We start from the raw sequence: 21,064 nt of genomic DNA, 5'->3' as shown, positions 1-21,064 counted from the left end.
AAGGAAGGACAACTGGCGACAGTGTCATACAGTAGGTGCACAAGGCTCAGTGGGGAGCTCTGGAAGCAAAGGCAAGTCCATCTGATTCAATCTGACAGAAGAGCTACTGTAGCATATATTGCTTAAAACTTAATGCAACAATAACAGAAAGGCTTCAAAACACACAGTGCATCATGGCTTGCTGTATATGGCGCCACAGACTAGTACCCATGTTGACCCCTGTCCACTGCAAAATGTACCAGGTATTTGGATCATTCGTCCAAGCAATAAATTCCTAATCAAGCACAATTTGATAAAAACAAAAGATATGAATCTTCATCTATAATCTTAACTTTGGTGTTGCCTTTAAAGACAGCTGCGTATAGCACGCCAAACTGCCATAACCACCATCTACAGCCTTGTTTACACTTGAAGATCCACGCTGGTTGCGAGTGCATTGCAAAAAAATTCAGACATGATGGCACATACTTGATTTTTGCAGCATTCCGCACACACTATTTTTTCTAACTAGGCAGCAATACTGGCCCAGCACCATGCACCCTAAAAGGTGAATTTCTAGGACAGGCTTGTTAAATGGGTGAAAGAATGAAACATGAAGAGCTGAATACGACAACACATCATCACAGCGCAAGACAGACTTGCAAAAATATTTGCATCTGTACATGTACATGAACCTCTCACGAGAATATATTTGCCTTCCCTTCGCTGTTTTTGGTTAATGGATATGCACGCACACACACTAGTGATTAATACAGGGAAATTGTGCAGCAAGTCTATAAAGCAAGCAAGAGAAGCAATAGTGTTAGCTGTAAAGCAACTGGGGCAGTGAGCGCAAGAAGAGCAAAAGTTTAATGTATCCACTCATCGTTTATTGTGATATAAAGAAATAAAATAAGAAAAAAGAGAGAGAGAAAAGAGAACATAGCAAACCTTTCCACTATTGTTTCAATACTAGTTGTAAGTAAAAAGAATCATAACTAAAATAAATAGAAAATAGCTTTTCAAAGAATGGAAGAGCTTTTTCAGCAAAATAAATAGGAAGATATTTTGGAACTTGAAAGTACTGATGACTGCGGGGAGGGGACAGCATCACAACCAAGTCATAGAATGTTGTGTGCAGAGAGTACCCAGAAACCACATACAAGACATTTGAGACAAAAATAATTTTTCCGTTGAAAAGGTGACAAAGCACTGGTGTTACACTGTTTACAATACTAGTCAGCCTACAGATCCAAAAAAAAATGCTAATGTAATGTCAAGTCATTTCATGAAATGTACACGGTTATAGAGGGTTTAACTCTTTTTAAATGGCAGGGCTTTCTACTCTGAGAAAATGCCCTAGAACATTCAAGTTTTTGATCACATGTGACTGCCTGAATGTTCCAATAAAGAAAACTCACAACTTTTTAAGTATTTAGCAACAGAAAATGAACATTATCCTTTTGAAATAAGAGGGCTCCATTACAAACAGATGTTGTCTTATTCAGTAACAGAGCACAACCTCATAAAAAAAGATAAGGTGCTCATCATTAACAATAAATGTACTCTGGTTTCCTAACAGGCATACTGGTGGTTGTGAAAATGCTCCTTAATGTTAGCCCAAAACCTCCAGTGTGAAACAGCTTTTTTTTAAATCTAATCCTCATCTTTACTAATATGAGGACATGCTTAAGGGTCAAAACCTGACAAATTTGAATGCAGCCGTTTTCATGGATCACTAGCTAGGGTTAATGGACATACTACATGCCTCAGAATAACCCTGAAGGTTAAAATGATGTTTCTGAGAGAAACTGACTGGTGAAATCTAAATGAGACATGAAAACAAAATTTGAGAATATAATATTAATGCAGTATTCCCATTAATTTTTAATAAAATACTTGTCACACATCAACATGACACAATTCTTTAATTTGCTAAAATATTCTCTTCTAAGATGCTAATTGTGTTTACATTTTGGTAGAAGAGTGATAAGCACACATGTAAAACAAAAATGTACAAATAATTGGTACCATAAAAGGTTACAGGTAACCTTCCACCCTGTATATAAAGCTGGACTACTAGGTTTCCAAAGTTGGTAGCCCAAAAGACTACAATGTGCATTTACAATTTATCCACCTCTGCATTTACCTTAAGATTTTTGCCGACCACATGCACACCTTCATGGTAACTAAATTCCTTGATGGCTGTGGCCTCTTTCAGCAGGATAATGTGCCCTGCCACACTATAAACATTGTTCAGGAATGGGTTGAAGAGCATGAAAGATTCCCCAGATCTTAATCCGATCAAGCATCTGTGGGACGTGCTGGAAAAACAAGTCTGATCCATAAAGGCCCCACCTCGCAACTTATAAGACTTAAAGGATCTGCTGCTAATGTTGACACCATGTATCACATGACACCTTCAGTGGTCTTGTGGAGTCCATGCCTTGATGGGTCAGAACTGTTTTAGCGGCACATGGTGGTGCTAAACAAAATTAGACAGGTGGTTTTAATTGTGCGACATAATCAGTGCAAACATCTTATTCCTTAAATGTTCAACAATTGAACATAGATATTATCGATTACTTTTAAATAAACGTTTTAAAGTTATCCTGTGAAAGGATCAGTGTATATTAATTCAAAAGATCTATTTAAGAACAGCAAGTGAACCCTCTGTCCTACTTTAACCATTCTAACTTGACAAAGAGATTCCTAGATTTATGTAGAAATAGATGAAAAACACAGCCAAAAAGTAGTAAATTGTTCTCTAGATTGTGGAAAGTTACTAGGAAAGATCAAAAATTTAAATTACACAACTTATGTGCATTATGAATGAGCCTAAAGTGAATCCTTTGCACTATACTCGCAACACACATTACCAGTCAAAATTTTAGACACACCCAGAATCATGTTTTTAATACGAATTGTCATCTCTTTTTATCAAGATACTATTACGTTGATTTAAGAATACAACCATTACTAATGTTGCTAATGACTATTACTGCTTGACCTGACTGATTATTAATTTATTATTCACATATGACTGCAAGCCCCATTTTCAGCAGCCATTCCTTCAGTGTCTTAATGGTATTTTCTCTCTTAACCATGGCTCCAGACAAAAATTCACTTGAAGGAATAATCAAAAATATGTAAGATATTAATCTTATAGTCTCTTACTTTTCTAACCTAGTTCTTTTCCTTCTGTGCAGTACATCTTTCCCTTGTACTTTTGTGCCCGTCTTGATGATTTGGATAACTGAATTTCATAGTAACTTTCACACTATGTAGTCATTAAGAACAGTGTATTTTATTCAGGCTGTGTCTCTGAATGTCAGGGTCAGAGGGCCATCCAGTGTAATCTGGTCTTCTTTTCCTCTTGTTTGAAGTGAGGCAACAACCTTTTAAAATAACACTTTGAAGAATTTTAGCTGTCCAGTGTTAATTTTGTAAGCAGCAGACAGGGGACTCTGCTCCAGCTGAGGAAGTAAGTATTCCTTACAGTTGATACAACAAATGGGCACAGTGGAGAAAAATTTGACAATGGATTTCTTTTTGAACGACCCCTCCAGTGGATGGGATGGAGAGGCACATTAAGTATGAAATTGATATAGAAGACCATCTACAGTCTTCTAAAATACATTTTGAACAATTTTAGCTCAGAAATGTTCATTTTACAAGCAGCGCACAGGACTCGGCTGTCTCCTCTGGGGAACATGGAGATGGAGGGGCACAGTAGATATGAATGAGCTATAGAAGACTGCCTGATAGGCTTATTAAAGACACTGTGCACTATTTTAACTACCCAGTGCTCATTTTGTAAGGGGACATGTCAAATAAAGGTTACCATTGAATACTTTCTACAAGTTTATTCTGGCATTACCAGCTGTGCATGTAATATACAAGTTTTAAATAAGATAATGACACTTAATGTGAAAATTAGATCCTCCCCTGATTTAAAGGGTTGGTAATGGCAGGCAAGGGAATTTCTTTTTTTGATAGAACTTAAAACAGTTTCATTCACGTGGTTTTAATCGCTCATATGACACAGGTGAAACCGAGTCCCCCAACACAGCCTTTCCCCATGGAAATGTTCTTTTTCCACCAGAAAAAAAAACGAACTACTTAAGTAAATGTTTAAGAAAGGAAGAATGAAAGTTGATTAGTACATTCATTATACATTTTGTCTTTTAAATTTCTTTGTACAGAGGTCTTGGGTGTCAAATAATGAATTATTAATTATAAGTATTATTATTATTAATATTCTACTAAACCTTAATTTCCAATTTTTCTTGTTTATGAAGTCCTGTTGAAGAATTTATTGGTAATAGAGAGAATAGTGCGCATGCCAAAACAATTGAACAAACAACTAACAAAGTGGCATTTAAACAAAAGTTATTTTTTCAAAGTTTACTGTCCGACATCAATCATAGAGTACCCCAGTAAAAATGACAACAACATGTAATACACCTGCAACCTTAAAACACAGACTTAATGATATCGCTATGCATTTGGAAACAGTGTGCAGGATACGTTTACTGACGGACAGTTAAATCAAAAGAAAAACGGCATGCAAAGATGCGCAAACACGAGGAGAAATGTGATAATCACACCTTAGTATACATGCGGCAAGTCAGAAGGAACAACTGAAATCCATGGAGCACAGATATCTTTATAACAGGGATCTTACATGATAGACAGATGAATTTCAAATGTTTTGCATTTCTTTCATGAATTTTGATGACTTGTCACGTCATATTCAACCCTGTGTTTGTCATTCTGCCACATGCATAACCAGCCTCTCCTTGAAATTCACCATTTAGAGTACACAGCCACCGTGTCAGTGGCGCTCAACAATAAAATTAAAAAAAAAAAAGCCATTTGTGTCTGTTACAAAATATTTTAAAGCTTCAATAATTCATGCACTGGAAGCACACACCAAAGCCTATTTATGGTTGCATTGGCAACCATTTTAGTCACAGTCTGGAGTCCTGCTTAGCATACCTTTAATTAGTCGTTTTAAGTCCTAAATGGTTAATAGATTATCACCACTGAAACCTGTTTATCTGTATAATAAAACAAGTAATTGTCTTTCCTTGCATTACAAGGTACATGCATTCATAAAGATTTTTTTGGTTCTGCAGAATAAATGTTATTAAATGTCAATCTAAAGATTTCAAATGAACATGCCTATTACTGTCTTGAGAGAAGACACCAAACTTGATCTAAACAAGGTAGAAAAAGAAGAGGAAGGCCCAACTGCACAAACAGCATAGGCGGTTAAGTCATGTACATAGGAGTCGGCAGTTTGATAAACAAACACCTTTAAACGATCCTCAGTGGGTTTCTTCTATAAATATAAGCCAAAACACCAGTGTCATCTGAATGAATAAAAAGATAATTCCAAGGTGCTGACTGAAAGTATTTCATATGGATTGTCAGTGTTGGGTGCACATTTTTACAGAGGTTGTCTTTAAAGGTGAATAATACTTCACTTTTGGTTGTTCTTTACATTTTTTTTGGAATTGACAAAAAATATACTTGTATATCGAGGATTAATTTTTCATATTATATCAAAATTACACCCTAGTTAAGACAGGTAATTGGTTATTTTCATGGAATTTATCAGGCAAAGGGTATAGTTAAGAATTTGCCACAAAATAAAAAACTTAGAATTGAAAATCTGAGACCAAATCTTTGACCTGGTACAGGAAACCAGATCACTGGACAGTTTTATGGACATTTAGAGAAATTCTTTCATTCAGTTTTTGAGCAGGCTTTTCTAAAAGATTGTCTTTGCTAACTGAATCTAAATCAGCAGGAATAGGCATAAAAAAGTAAGGATAACTGAAAGTGATGGCGGTCCACTGACAGGCACACGTATTAAGACATCGAAAAATAAGAAATTAACATATCATTATTTCGTAGGTTTATGGCATAAAGCCAGAATACTAGGAGAAACTTTTCACAAACAAAGTACAGGAAAAGTCCACACAGAAAACATTGTCGATATGAACTGAGAGATTAAGAGTTGTAAGGAGCCATGTTAATGAATGCATCACCTAACCAAATGGCAAAGATACAGAAATCTAAAATTGATGGCAATAATTGTATTAGTTCCTTTGTTTATCTCCACACACGCACAAAGGGCGGTTTAATTTTTGAAGGAGGAAACCAAACCGATCTGAAAACACTCCCTGAGAAACAAAGCATTTACTTGAACTTAAAAGGAAAAAAAAGAGAGAGCCCTTACCCCAGTCCTGTTCATACAAGGCTTGGGAAAGGCACCAAGAGTCACTTATTGGCATGCGTGGATGCATAAAAATAACATGTATAACATTTCAGGGTCTCTCCATGACAATAAAACAGACATCTACCAAAACAGTGCAGGTCACTACTTAAAAATGTATTATCTTTATTAGATTTACAGCAATTTTAATATACTAGATTTTAACAATAATTCTTAACACCTAGTCATTATGAATAATAGCAATCAGATGAACAAATACATAAAAATGGAATAAACACATAGTGATTGTGTGGCGATAATGGATTTATGTACAACCCCTAATCACTTTCAGATCTGAGTTTTATTTAATATGGTACACTGACAACATTTTGCTCATACTATTATGCACCAAATCTAAATAAATAAATACTGTAAAATCAAGCTATTGTCTAAAGTTCTTTTCTGCTTGTACCCATCAATTTTGTGCAGTAAATGTTGATCATGTTTTGCTCACATTGGGTGTATTACAGCAATAAGTTAAAAAAGTGAAAAAGAAAATAGTAATATATGTAATATGGGGTTTAAGTTGTAAAAAAAGATACACATACACAGATTTGCATAAATGGCATGAGGAAAATGATTAGTTTTGCTATTAGATTTTTGCAAAGAGACACTCGGGAAAATGCAGATGGCCTGCTACCCATTTCAGATGACATCGATGTCTTTTAGCATTTAAATAAACAAATCTGCTCTTGATTTGCTTTCTTAAGCCCATGATCACCATAAACTCTCTCACTTGTCCTCCACTGCCAACAATCATTCCAGGAGTTCTATCACTTAAAAACAAAAAAAAAAAACACTACAACCTGCTTAACTTTCAATCTTGTAACATTTTACATATAAAAGTTATGGAAAGGCATTAGAAATATTTATCTGAAAATGACTGCAAGTGCTTAAAGGAATAATCCACTTGAAAATTACTTTTTGTTTAACATATTTACTAACCAAAAGTGTTTTGTAGTGACGATCAAGGACATTTTTTATTCTCATATTTTCATGAAGAGCAAAGACAAAAATGATAGAATTGTACTCTATGGTGACCAATGCTGAACCACAGCAAACAACGTCAAAAACATTTTTGAACAATATGAAAAATGAGCTTTTGAACTGAAGAAATGCATCTTCCCCCATTCACTGGTCACAAGTCCTATCTTTAATTCAAATCTCACTCACTCACACACACACCCCCACCCTTTGCACAATTTATCACGATGGCCCCACCTCTTCTAACTGCATCTTTCTTCCCCAAATAGCCCACTAGATTTTTTGCGCCAAAAATGCCACTGCTTGATAATATGTTTCTATAATATATTCTATATACACTTGTGTGTAGACACATACATGGATCTATATTTTAGAGATGCCATATGAACTAATATAACAAATCTGAAATTTTATACCACAAATAAAGTGACTGTTATTTTATTCCAATGTGGGTTAAGCATTTTGGTGGCTATGTGTACATTTCATTGTGAGGTCCAAGTCTTTATTAAGGAAATCAAAATTTTTAATTACATTTTGGTTGTAGTACTACTGTTAATCAAGTAAAAATGTTTTGGTTCTCAACAACAATAAAAGTTAAATAACTTTATTAATCACCTCCTATTTTCTTTTTCTTGCAGCTAAAGTCAGTTTATACTTTATGATATGACAAGCTAAGAAAATTCAAAATGTAAAAATGATCGCCTGTAATTTTTATTTTCTGCCAGCTGTTTGTTTAATTTATATTTCTTATGTAAAATGCACTTCAAACCATAAATAACACAGGAAAAAATACTTTCAAATTGTTGCACAAATTACACTGAGACTAAGCAAACTTGTTGCAGAATAAAGCTAAGAAAAGTGATTTATCAAAATATTTGGAGGCTAATATTTAACCTTGATTTCTACAGTGGGATGCAAAAGTTTGGGCACCTTGTTATTAGTCATTATTTTCCTGTATAAATCGTTGGTTGTTACGATAAAAAATGTCAGTTAAATATATCATACAGGAGACACACACAGTGATATCTTAGAAGTGAAATGAAGTATATTGGATTTACAGAAAGTGTGCAATAATTGTTCAAACAAAATCAGGCAGGTGCATAAATTTGGGCACCACAAAAAAGAAATGAAATCAATATTTAGTAGATCCACCTTTTGCAGAAATTACAGCCTCTAAACGCTTCCTGTAAGTTCCAATGAGAGTCTGGATTATGGTTGAAGGTATTTTGGACCATTCCTCCTTACAAAACCTCTCTATGTTAATTCAGGTTTGATGGCTTCCGAGCATGGACAGCTCTCTTTAACTCACACCACAGATTTTCAATTATATTCAGGTCTGGGGACTGAGATGGCCATTCCAGAACGTTGTACTTGTTCCTCTGCATGAATGCCTTAGTGGAATTTGAGCAGTGTTTCAGGTCGTCGTCTTGTTGAAAGATCCAGCCCCGGCGCAGCTTCAGCTTTGTCACTGATTCCTGGACATTGGTCTCCAGAATCTGCTGATACTGAGTGGAATCCATATGTCCCTCAACTTTGACAAGATTCCCAGTCCCTGCACTGGCCACACAGCCCCACAGCATGATGGAACCACCACCATATTTTACTGTAGGTAGCAGGTGTTTTTATTGGAATGCTGTGTTCTTTTTCCTCCATGCATAACGCCCCTTGTTATGCCCAAATAACTCAATTTTAGTTTCATCAGTCCACAGCACCTTATTCCAAAATGAAGCTGGCTTGTCCAAATGTGCTTGAGCATTACCTCAAGCGGCTCTGTTTGCGCTGTGGGCGGAGAAAAGGATTCCTCTGCATCACTCTCGCATACAGCATCTCCTTGTGTAAAGTGCACTGAATGGTTGAACGATGCACAGTGACTCCATCTGCTGCAAGATGATGTTGTAGGTCTTTGGTGCTGGTCTGTGGGTTGACTCTGACTGTTCTCAAAATTTGTCGCTTCTGTCTATCCGAAATCTTTCTTGGTCTGCCACTTCGAGCCTTAACTTGAACTGAGCCTGTGGTCTTCCATTTCCTCAATATGTTCCTAACTGTGGAAACAGACAGCTTAAATCTCTGGGACAGCTTTCTGTATCCTTCCCCTAAACCATGATGGTGAACAATCTTTGTCTTCAGGTCATTTGAGTTGTTTTGTGACCCCCATGTTGCTACTCTTCAGAGAAAATTAAAGGAGGAGGGAAACTTACAATTGACCCCCTTAAATCCTCTTTCTCATTATAGGATTCACCTGTGTATGTATGTCAGGGGTCACTGAGCTTACTTACCAAGCCAATTTGAGTTCCAATAATTGGTTCTAAAAGTTTTGGAATCAATAAAATGACAATGGTGCCCACATTTATGCACCTGCCTGATTTTATTTTTCCAGACAAAAACTACATTAGAAAGGGTGACCTGTCAATGTAGGTGTTTAATGAATCTACTGATACTTAAAAAAAGAAAACAAAAAACAGGGCCTATGTACTGTATTATGATTCACATGTATGCATGGATTAGAGATTTAAGGTGAGGTAAGGGGAGTGTAGTGGGGAAAAAAAGAAACAAAAAAACTTTCAGAGAGAGGCAGATTGGTTCAAATGTCTTATGACAAGAAACCATTAATAACAAGCAATATTTCTCTCTTATACTCATTTGCATTTTTTTTTATTTGGTTTGGTCACCTGGCAACAAACAGAACACACAATGACTAGTATAATAGAAAATGCTTGCTCAAAAATCATACCAGTTACACGCCTATCAGTCAATCGCCAATTAAAATACAGAAAAGTAAGCTTAAAATACAAGAAAAATAAGCAAAAATAACATTTCAATAGGAATTTTCCACATGTGAAGTTGTTAAAGCTCTGGGTTTCTTTTGAAGGAAATACAACCAAGTATTTAAAAACATTCAGTTTAATTAATTATTTAATTATTAAAATTGATATATTACTGGTTATAATCATATTGTTATAATACAAGCAAACTGAGATCATGAAATGTATATTAATTAGAGGATAAGGAAATAGGATTTCCTCAAGTCATTTTTCACAGTGAACTACAATACGGCCTACCAAGCAGAAGATTTTTCTCTGACACTGCACTCCACAAGTTTTAAAAATATAACCTGAAAAGATAAATGTTTTACTGCTGCAAAAGGTGACTATATTTGCGTTGATAATGACACATGTATTTCAGGTAAAGAAGACATCATTTTCAAAGTAAAACAGTTATACTCATTAATTATGGTATTTGTTTTCAAATATGAAAACTACAGAGAAAATGTAAAATAGGCACAATTAAGAGAGACAAGCAATTTAAGACACATTCAACTAACAATGACAAGGGGAATGTCAATAAAGTAGTGAAAAAACAACAATAAAAACGCAGCAACAAAAGAATGAGTATAGTATTTATTAGTTATGGTGATGTACAAAAGTATTCAATCCCCTTGAAAGTCAACACATTTTTCCACATGACAAAAGATCTGTACACATATTTATCCATGCAGTATTTTAATATCAATTCTTATGCTATAACAATACATACCCAAAGTCAAAATAAACCATTTTCTGTAGATATTTAACTCTTTTAGGGCAAATTTTTTTTTCCTTTTCTCCCAGGGCTGAATATTTGTCCAAAAACTTTTTTAAAAAAAAAGAACACAAAACAGTTTAACTTATCAAATCAGCCCCTACCATCAACAAAAGTCATCATCCACCCTAAAAGAGTTAACTGAAGAAGAGAAATTCAAAAGTGAGTGTATAAGTATTCAGGCCATATACATTAATAATTTTTCAAGAACCCATTGTTCAGGAGTGATTCCTCCCCATTCTTTATGGCGGAATTTATAGAGATCATCCAGACTGGTGGAAGGGAACCTCTGAAGAGGAGCTTTTAAACTGAACCACAGATTCTCAACAGATAAGGGCTTTGACTTAACTATTACAAAACATTCATCTTTCTGTTTCTGAGCCATTCCAGCGTCGCTTTTGCCTTATGCTTAGGGTCACTGTCATGTTGAAAGGTGAATCGTCTTGGTTCATAAGGAGATATGAACAAGTTCTACTGCAATATTGTTCCATATCTGTGTATTCAATTTGTGTATTGTTCCTTCACCTGTGACAAGATTCCCACTCCCAGCACATGAAATGCACCCCCATAGCATGATACTGCCATCACCATATTTCACCATAGGTATGGTGTTTAAGGCAGGGGCGGCGTTAGTTTTATAACACACATACCTCTTAGAAACGTGGCCAAAAAAGTTCTAGTTGGTCTCATCTGACCATAAAACCTTCTCCCACATCTTAGCTGGGTCTTTCTCATGCTTTGTAGCCAAGTACCATACATGCTTTAATACTTATGCAAACACTAACTTTTAAGTATTTCTTCATCAGTTAGATATCCATAGAAAAAAATACTGAATGGATAAATGTGTACAAATCATTTGCCATGCAAAAAACTGTTTGAATATTTTTGTACACCACTGTAATACTTAACTACGTTACCAAAATGACATTAGGGATGAGTGACATTGTCTTTAAAGTTAGCAAAATGGAAGTTATTTTAGTGAGAAATGATGAAGATAACTAGAAAATACAAAAAAACCCGAATGAAGCTACAGGACAGTGCTATATCACTCCAGACAGGAAAGAAAAATTCTATTTACATTATGCTAAAATGACTCTTAACACGTTGCTTTCTTCCTTTTTTTATAGCCGTGGAACATTTTTTATTTGTATCATCTGGGAAAGGTAAAAATTCTCTTTTGTAGATGTAATTTTTTATAGATGTCAATCTGTTATAGAAGGTTGAAAATGTTTATATATATAAAAAAAAAAAAAACTTGTTTAACAGAAGCTTGGAAACAAACTTATTTGGAAGGTTAAATTAAAAATATTCTGATAAGCCAATTACAAGATTCTCAGATGGTTAAGTAATTTAAATTTATTTTCTTTTGCTTACTCTGTGCATTAAAATATTTGCATTTATTCCTTATTCTGTGCATTAAAATATTTGCATTTATTCCTTCATTTATTTCTTTAAAAATCATGTAAACTCTGCTGTCTTTCTATGACTTTCAAATGAAAAAAGGCACCCTAAAAACAAATGATCAAGATTAACCAAGAAAGCTTTATCTTGTAAGGGATTTTTTTTTCTGCACATCAATTCTTCTACTTAGAAAACGAGAATACACATCTGAGGACAGCCTGTTAAAAATTTATAGTGATTAGCGGCAATATCACGTGCTGCAAAGACTATGTCCTCAGGACTTCTTCTTTAAACACCTGCCTCAATGCCTGCAGTTCATGAAGTTTAAACTTTCTAGGTTTAAGGGATAGTGCAAAAGAAACTGAACAAAAGACTTGAGGCTGAGAGAAAATAAGCTAAAATTGCTGTTATTAACTCAGGAGGCTCAGTGGCACATGGGAACTGAAACATAATTAATTTGTACAGCTATAATGAGCACTGTGAAACAGACTGAGGCATGTATGCACGCACACAGACTTGCAGCTCTTTGGCTCCATTTTTGAGAAGTACTTCAATCTGCTATGATATCTGGCATTTTGACTATTGCATCACTATGTGACATAACAGCAGCAAATAAAGCTTAGATAAGCACTATAGTTCAGGGAATATTGGCATAATTCGTGTTAAAATGCCTTGGCTGTTTTTTAGCATGGCATGCTTGTATTTCCAATAAGATGGTAATGTTAACTTGCTTTAGTTACTTGTTTAGATGTGCAGTCAAAAATTGGGTGCTAGGCAGTCTTGTCGTGCTTTACTGGGGTCGTTAGGCAGATTTGTTGATTTGGGTTTTTTAAATACTCAAATCTGCACCTACTGTGGCTCTTCATTATTAGCATTCTTATTGGCAGTTCTATTGAAGAGGTGTGACATAATGTTTACTTTAAATCCATATTTTGCTCTTCATATTTTCTTGAATATAGCTGCCAATTCTTTCAACCTTGCATAAACTCCTACAATATCATTGTAACTGAACAACACACACAACGCCAGTGACAATATATCTTTCACTTTTACTACTTGTCCATTGGCATCTTCAAATGCCAAAGTATAATCTGATTTTCCCCTCCAACAGGTTATGTTTATTTTTAATACATCCAATGTGTTCTCTTCACACGCAACACCTATGTATGTCTGTCTTTATTTTTTCTGGGGTGTTTTCCAAACAAAGATTTTTAGTGAAGGAGTATTTAGTTGTATGAAATTAAATCAAATGTGAAAAACTGGCTTGTGCAAAAATTTGGGTCCCCTTGTAATTTTGCTGATCTGAATGCAGGTAACTGCTCAATACTGATTACTTGCAACACCAAATTGGCTGGATTAGTTTGTTAAGCCATGAACTTCATAGACATGTATGTCCAATCATGAGAAAAGGTATATAAGGTGGTCAATTGCAAATTGTGCTTCCCTTTGACTCTCCTCAGAAGAGTGACAGCATGGGATCCTCAAAGCAACTCTCAAAAGATCTGAAAACGAAGATTGTTCAGTATCATGGTTTAGGAGAAGGCTACAAAATGCTATCTCAGAGGTTTAAACTGTCAGTTTCAACTGTAAGGAATGTAATCAGGAAATGGAAGGCCACAGGCACAGTTGCTGTTAAAATGCAGGTCTGGCAGGCAAAGAAAAATACAGGAGCGGCATACACACAGGATTATGAGAATTGTTACAGACAACCCACAGATCACCTCCAAAGACCTGCAAGAACATCTTGCTTCAGATGGTGCATCTGTACATCGTTCTACAATTCAGCACAATTTGCACAAAGAACATCTGTATGGCAGGGTGATGAGAAAGAAACCCTTTCTACACTCACGCCACAAACAGAGTCGCTTGTTGTATACAAATGCTCATTTAGACAAGCCAGATTAATTTTGGAACAAAGTGCTTTGGACTGATAAGACAAAAATTTAGTTATTTGGTCATAACAAAACGCGCTTTGCATGGCGGAAGAAGAACACCGCATTCCAAGAAAAACATCTGCTACCTACTGTCAAATTTGGTGGAGGTTCCATCATGCTGTGGGGCTGTGTGGCTAGTTCAGGGACTGGGGCTCATGTTAAAGTCGGGGGTCGGATGAATTCAACCCAATATAAACAAATGACAATGACCCAAAACACAGTTCGAAATCTACAAAGGCATTCATGCAGAGGGAGAAGTACAATGTTCTGGAATGGCCGTCACAGTCCCCTGACTTGAATATCATCAAAAATCTATGGGATGATTTGAAGCAGGTTGTCCACGCTCGGCAGCCATCAAATTTGACTGAACTGGAGAGATTTTGTATGGAAGAATGGTCAAAAATACCTCCATCCAGCATCCAGACACTCATCACAGGGTATAGGAGGCTGTTATATTTGCAAAAGGAGGCTCAACTAAGTATTGATGTAATATCTCTGTTGGGGTGCCCAAATTTATGCACCTGTCTAATTTTGTTATGATGCATATTGCATATTTTCTGTTAATCCGATAAACTTAATGTCACTGCTGAAATACTACTGTTTCCATAAGGCGTGTCATATACTAAAAGGAAGTTGCTACTTTGAAAGCTCAGCCAATGATAAACAAAAATCCAAAGAATTAAGAGGGGTTCCCAAACTTTTGCATATGACTGTATGTATGTATGTATATATATATATATATATATATATATATATATATATATATATATATATATATATATATATATATATACATACATACAGTGGAACCTCGGTTTGCGAGCATAATTGTTCGAAAGCGTGGTCGCAATCCAAAGCACTCATATATCAAAACGAATTTCCCCATAAGAAATAATGGAAACTCAGATAATTCGTTCCACAACCCAAAACTATTCATATAAAAATGATTAATACAAAATATAATGTAAACTAGCAAAATACCGTAGTGTTAAAGAAGCAATGAAAAGAAAAGGAAACATTTTGAAAATAACGTAACCTGATTGTCAATGTAATTGTTTTGTCACTGTTGTGAGTGATGAGTGTTGTTGTCATATATATATATATATATATATATATATATATATATATATATATATATATATATCTATACATATATACATATATACATACATATATATCTACATATATACACACATATATACATACATACACACACATATATACACACAAATACATATATATATATACATACATACACACACATATATATATATAAACATATATATACATATACATACATATCTACATATTTACACACACAGCTATTTCATATCAGTGCAATACGCTGTTTGTTAAAACGGTTGACTCCCGCTCTTACGTGCAATAACAAATCAAATCATTCAGTTGTCTTTGCTCATATGTCATTTTAGAGCTGGACGCCTGGCATCTTTTTTTGGCCACAAGTTCGTTTCTGTTTGGTGTGAGGTTCTGTGTTGTGGAGATTCTCAGGATGGATTGCAGGTGCTCATCAGTGAGGCGACTCCTGTGTGCTGTTTTGTTATTCTTTATCACTGGAAAGAGCTTCTCACACAGATATGTGCTACCAAACATGCACAAGGTTCAAGACGCATGTAGACGGACTTTTTTTGTTCTTCAAAGTCACCAAAGCGCCGTGCAAACTCAGTGCGCAATAACTCTAGTAAGCGGTAAGTGTTCGGCAAGGCAGCTGAAGCGCTGCATTATGGGATCTGTAGTTTATTGTGTTACCAGCGCTTCATATACCCGGGCTTTAATAACAATAATACAGTATATAAAATGATCTCGGGCCGGATATAATTACACGCCGTTCGGATGTGGCCCGCTGCCCTTGAGTTTGACACATATGGACTAAATAGAACTTGAAAAGATATATTTTTCAAATGTGATCGCAATTCAGATAGAGTTGACGCAAGACTACAGCCTGCATGCCTCAATGAGTCATCCTCTCCTCGCTCTTACTTTTTTACCGTTCATCTAATGAATACACTGAGTATGGCTTTACCAAAACAATCATTGATGGCGAATAAAGTATCCATTATTCGAGTATGTAGAGCGGGATATATATATATACATATATATATACCCGCGATCGCAGCGAGAAGTAGTGTGTTAAAAAGGTAGAAAAGAAAAGGGAACATTTTAAAAATAACGTAACATGACTGTCAATATACAGTATTTGTTTTGTGAGTGTTACTGAGTGTTGCTGTCATCAAGGATTTGATTATCATTATTTCTTTCAATCAGGTTCGTATTTGTAGGATGTGTTGTGTTCAAGTTACATTCCGTGTTTGTCAATCGTTGTAAAGATGACAGGTTTCATTCATCGATTCGTTTCTTACTGCATCAATAAACAGCTCGTCTTCTTCTTTATCTGAGACCTGACACACTGCATGCACGGGTTTTTTTTACACTGTCTTCCTTTAGCGGGACATTGACTTTTTCCACCGTGTGCTTTGTTTCCACAGTAGCTGCATTTATGAATATGCTTATCAGACGCTTCATATTTTTGCTGCCTTTTCAATTGTGTAATTCGGTTTTGTTCAGCTCTTTGGAACTGTTGCTTTTATCTGTGCACTCGCGCCAGTTCACGTGAGCCACTCGGTGTACTTGCATCGAAGGTTCCCAGCTGTGCTGGTGCCATCTCGTGCTATGTCCATAGCTTTATTTAATGTTACCTTAGTCCTGGCACTTAAAACTTTCTCTCGCAGTTTCGCTGAGTTTGTGTCAAACACCACCCTGACCATCTCATCTTCCTCTCCATAAGCACAGTCCTTCACCCGTGAATATTTACCCGTGGCAGTTTGCTATTGGATTGCCGCTGACGGACGGCCTTATATGGGCAGGCACTAAATTACAAACGCCAGCGCAGCCTGTCTATGAACTTAATTTAAAGTGTAGGTTTACATCGTGCTTTGTTTCAAGTAGCAGAACTCATGAATATGGTTGTATATGTGACTCGCTCGCTTCTTATTGTTTCGCTGCCTTCTCAATTATATAATGCATGTTTTCTTCAGCGCTTTTTGAGGTCTTCCTGGTTTTCTATGTACTGCGTGATTACGTGGGAGGCGTGATGATGTCACACGAAACTCCGCCCCGGCGTTGAAGCTCATCTCCATTACAGTAAATGGAGAAAAACTGCTTCCAGTTATGACCATTACGAGTACAATTGCGATATAAAACCTGCCCAACTTTTGTAAGGAAGCTGTAAGGAATGAACCTGCCAAATTTCAGCCTTCCACCCACACGGGAAGTTGGAGAATTAGTGATGAGTCAGTGAGTGAGTCAGTGAGTGAGTCAGTGAGTGAGTGAGGGCTTTGCCTTTTATTAGTATAGATTACATAATACAAATTAACCTGCACTTTACCTTTAAAAAGAATCATTGCTGGTGTGAGTTTCTAAACTCATGTGGGATTCCACCCAACGGGACAATACGCGGAAGAGCGTCCCAAAGCAATCGCAGTCTCCCAGCGCTGTAGCAGTTCGCCGTATAAGCGCATCCAAAAAGATCGCAGACATGCTATAAGCGCCTGTCGTCAATGGGTCATACAAGGAACATTATAAAGATCCCGGTACAATAAATAACAGCGCTGTTGCTGTTTCAAGCTGAATAAAGCTGGTGTTGAAGTACTGAGACTCAGCTTCGTGTTTTGGGGAGCAAGATGGGGACTCGTACTTCACAGCGCACACACACAGTCACAATGCTGTAGTAAACAGATGTTGACTATATGAGTGAGGCACACAGACTCAGACAGAGAATAGGAGACGATTGCCAGAGAGAGAGAGAGAGAGACGCGCTGGGCGAGCGAGCAAGTGAGATAAGGAGAGAGACAGACTCGCGTGTCTCGCGTGACATTAAAGTGTCTCTCGCAGGACGTTAAATTGTCTTCCGAGAAAATCACATCTTGTCTCTCTCCCAGGATTTTTTTTTATAATAGATAGATACAGATAGATGAAATTGCGAAGCTCAGGGTCCACAGTGTAATAACATGAAGTGCAAATAAAACATTAAAATTAGAATTAAATTTTAATTAGAATTCAAATTTAAAATTAAAATTAAGATTTAAAATTAAAACAAAAACAAGACATTGTGCAAAGACAAGACAAAGAAGTAGCAGCAATACTGACGTGTAGTAAGCAATATGAACATTGATGCATTGTATGGTATTATGCAATCTAGACATACAGTCAATAAATATATAACATAATAAATAACAGATAATAGAGAAATTATCAGTGTATGATAATAGTTGTTTAAGACATGTGTAAACAAGGACAGGTCAGAATGTTTCACAGCAGAAGGATATTGATGAATGTCAAAGTGCAGTGTGCAAAATACTTAAAGGTCAGTATGAGATTTTCAGTTCTTTTCTACATGCACACTAGTCTTTGAAGGAAAGTGGCTTGCATGTATAAAAGTTCTGTTTTTAGAGGTGGTTGAGGCAGTATGGAAGATCCCAAGGGGCAGCATGGTGTTAAGTAGTCTGACAGCTTGGGGGTAAAAACTATCCTGCAGCCATTGCAGATCTGGTTCTGATGCAGCAGTATCTTCTCTTGGATGGCAGAAGTGTGAAAAGTCCACGTGGGGGGTGTAAGGGTCCGGCCCAGTGCTGCAGGCCTTGCAGACACTGCGTTTGTACAATATGTCCTGTAGTGAAGGGAGAGGCACCCCAATAATGTTCTCTGCTGTCTTCACTATCCTTTGCAGGCACTTGTGGTTGGATATGTTGCACTTGCCATACCAGACAGTGATGCAGGTGGTCAGAACACTCTCAATGGTGCCTCTGTAGAACATGGTGAGGATGGAAGGGGGAAGACTTGCTCGCTTCAACCGCCTCAGGAAGTGTAGTCTCTGCTGGGCTTTCTTGATTAGTAATGGGGTGTTATGCCTCCACGTAAGTTCCTCAGTTATGCAAACACAGAGGAACCTGGTACTCCTAACAGTCTCCACATTTAAACCGTTCATGCTGAGTGGGATGTGGGCAGGATGTGATTTTCTGAAGTCCATAATTATCTCTTTTGTCTTGTCGACATTGAGAGATAGATTGTTGTCTTCACACCATGCGGACATCCGTGCCACCTCATCTCTGTATGCCGTTTCATCATCCCTGCTTATCAGTCCCAGCACCGTTGTATCATCCGTAAACTTGATGATGCGGTTGGTGCTGTGCGTGGCTGTGCAGTTGTGAGTCAGCAGGGTGAAGAGCAGTGGACTAAGCATGTGCTCCAGTGTTCAGTGTGATGATGCTGTAAGTGTTGCAGCCCATCCAAACTGACTGGGGCCTCTCTGTCAAGAAGTCCAGGATCCAATTGCAGAGGGTTGTGTTCGCGCCCAACCTGCTCAGTTTTACAACCAGCTTTTGAGGGATGATTGTGTTGAAGGCAGAGCTAAAGTCTATGAACAGCATCCTGACATGTGTGTCTTTTTTATCCAGATGTGTCAAGGAGAGGTGAAGGACAGAGCATATGGCATCCTCAGTTGACCTGTTTGAGCGGTATGCAAACTGAAGAGGGTCAAGGGAGGCAGGGAGAATCATCTTTATGTGTGACATGACTAACCTTTCGAAAAATAACATTGGAAAACCTTTAAGTGAGACACCTTAAATGTAAAGAATTAAATAGACCTCTTCAGGCTAAGATTCATTTAGCAAGAGAGGAGAGCAATGTATAGTCAAGACCTTTGAATATGATAACTGCCCAACAAAGTCTTTTGAAGTTTCTGATGAGTTTTTCAATACAATGTGGGTCTGTAGACAGATTGTCTGTGTCAGTCCGAGAGATGCAAACAATCCTCATAACTGGCCATAAAACTCTTGTCTCTATTCAAACCATGTTATAATGTATTAAATTTTAGCATGAGTTTCACTTCCCATTCTTTTCATTCTTGCTGTGTTCTAAAGTTGCCCACAAGCACTGTGACTTTAAAGTCCCTCTCAATGTCCATGGCTGTTGAAGTAGGCTGCTACAGGAACATCTGTGCTGCTATGCTTTCATGCTAAAATTTAACAAATTACAACATGGACTGAATAGAGACAAGAGTTTTACGGCCAGATATGAGGATTGTTTGCATCTCTCGGACTGACACAGGCAATCTGTCTACAGACACACATTGTATTAAAAAAACTCATCAGAAACTTCAGAAGACTTTGTTGGACAGTTATCTCATCAAAATAACTTGACTATGCATTGTTCTCCTCTCTTGATAAATGAATCTTAACCTGGAGAGGTCTATTAATTTTTTACATTTAAAATGTCCCACTTAAAGATTTCCCAACTTTGCTATTTGTCCTAGTGTGTGTATGTATATATATATATATATATATATATATATATATATATATATATATATATAAACACACAGGGAACTCCAGTGTCTGTATTACATCTTCCCTGAAGAAGGGACCGGAGTTGCCTCAAAAGCTTGCATATTTTAATCTTTTTAGTTAGCCAATAAAAAGCGTCATTTTGCTTGACTTCTCACTACATTCACAATGCCTAACACAGTACAACACCCTAGTACTATAAAATTTTCAAAAATTCTTAAAATCCTGTTTTCACTTTGTCCTTTTGGGGTTTTGAGTGTTGTTTGATGAAGGGAAAAATTAAATGATTTTAGCTTAAAGTTGCAATATAAGAGAATGTGAAAAAGTGGATGCGTCTGAACACTTTCTGAAGGCACTGTATATAGTGCATTTATTATATACAGTAAGCTCATAAAAAAAAAAAATGTGAAAATATAAAAAAATGTAAGGGTAACTAAAGGCTTACACCCTACATTTCACTAATAAAATAAAAGCACTACCTTTCATTTATGGTCTAAACGTACTACTTTAATTCAGTGAAACAATACTCTGTTTTAGTAAGG

The 21,064-nt window shown here is 36.5% G+C and overlaps 1 protein-coding gene across 4 annotated transcripts in view; it reads right to left on the bottom strand.

Moving 5' to 3' along the window:
- Positions 1 to 21,064, bottom strand: part of golga4 (golgin A4) — a 225,531-nt gene that overhangs the window by 107,693 nt on the left and 96,774 nt on the right. The window lies entirely within an intron of this gene.

The sequence above is a fragment of the Polypterus senegalus genome, chromosome 15 (assembly GCF_016835505.1).
Source record: "Polypterus senegalus isolate Bchr_013 chromosome 15, ASM1683550v1, whole genome shotgun sequence".
Lineage (NCBI taxonomy): Eukaryota > Metazoa > Chordata > Cladistia > Polypteriformes > Polypteridae > Polypterus > Polypterus senegalus.
This window is presented reverse-complemented; position numbering and strand designations above follow the sequence as displayed.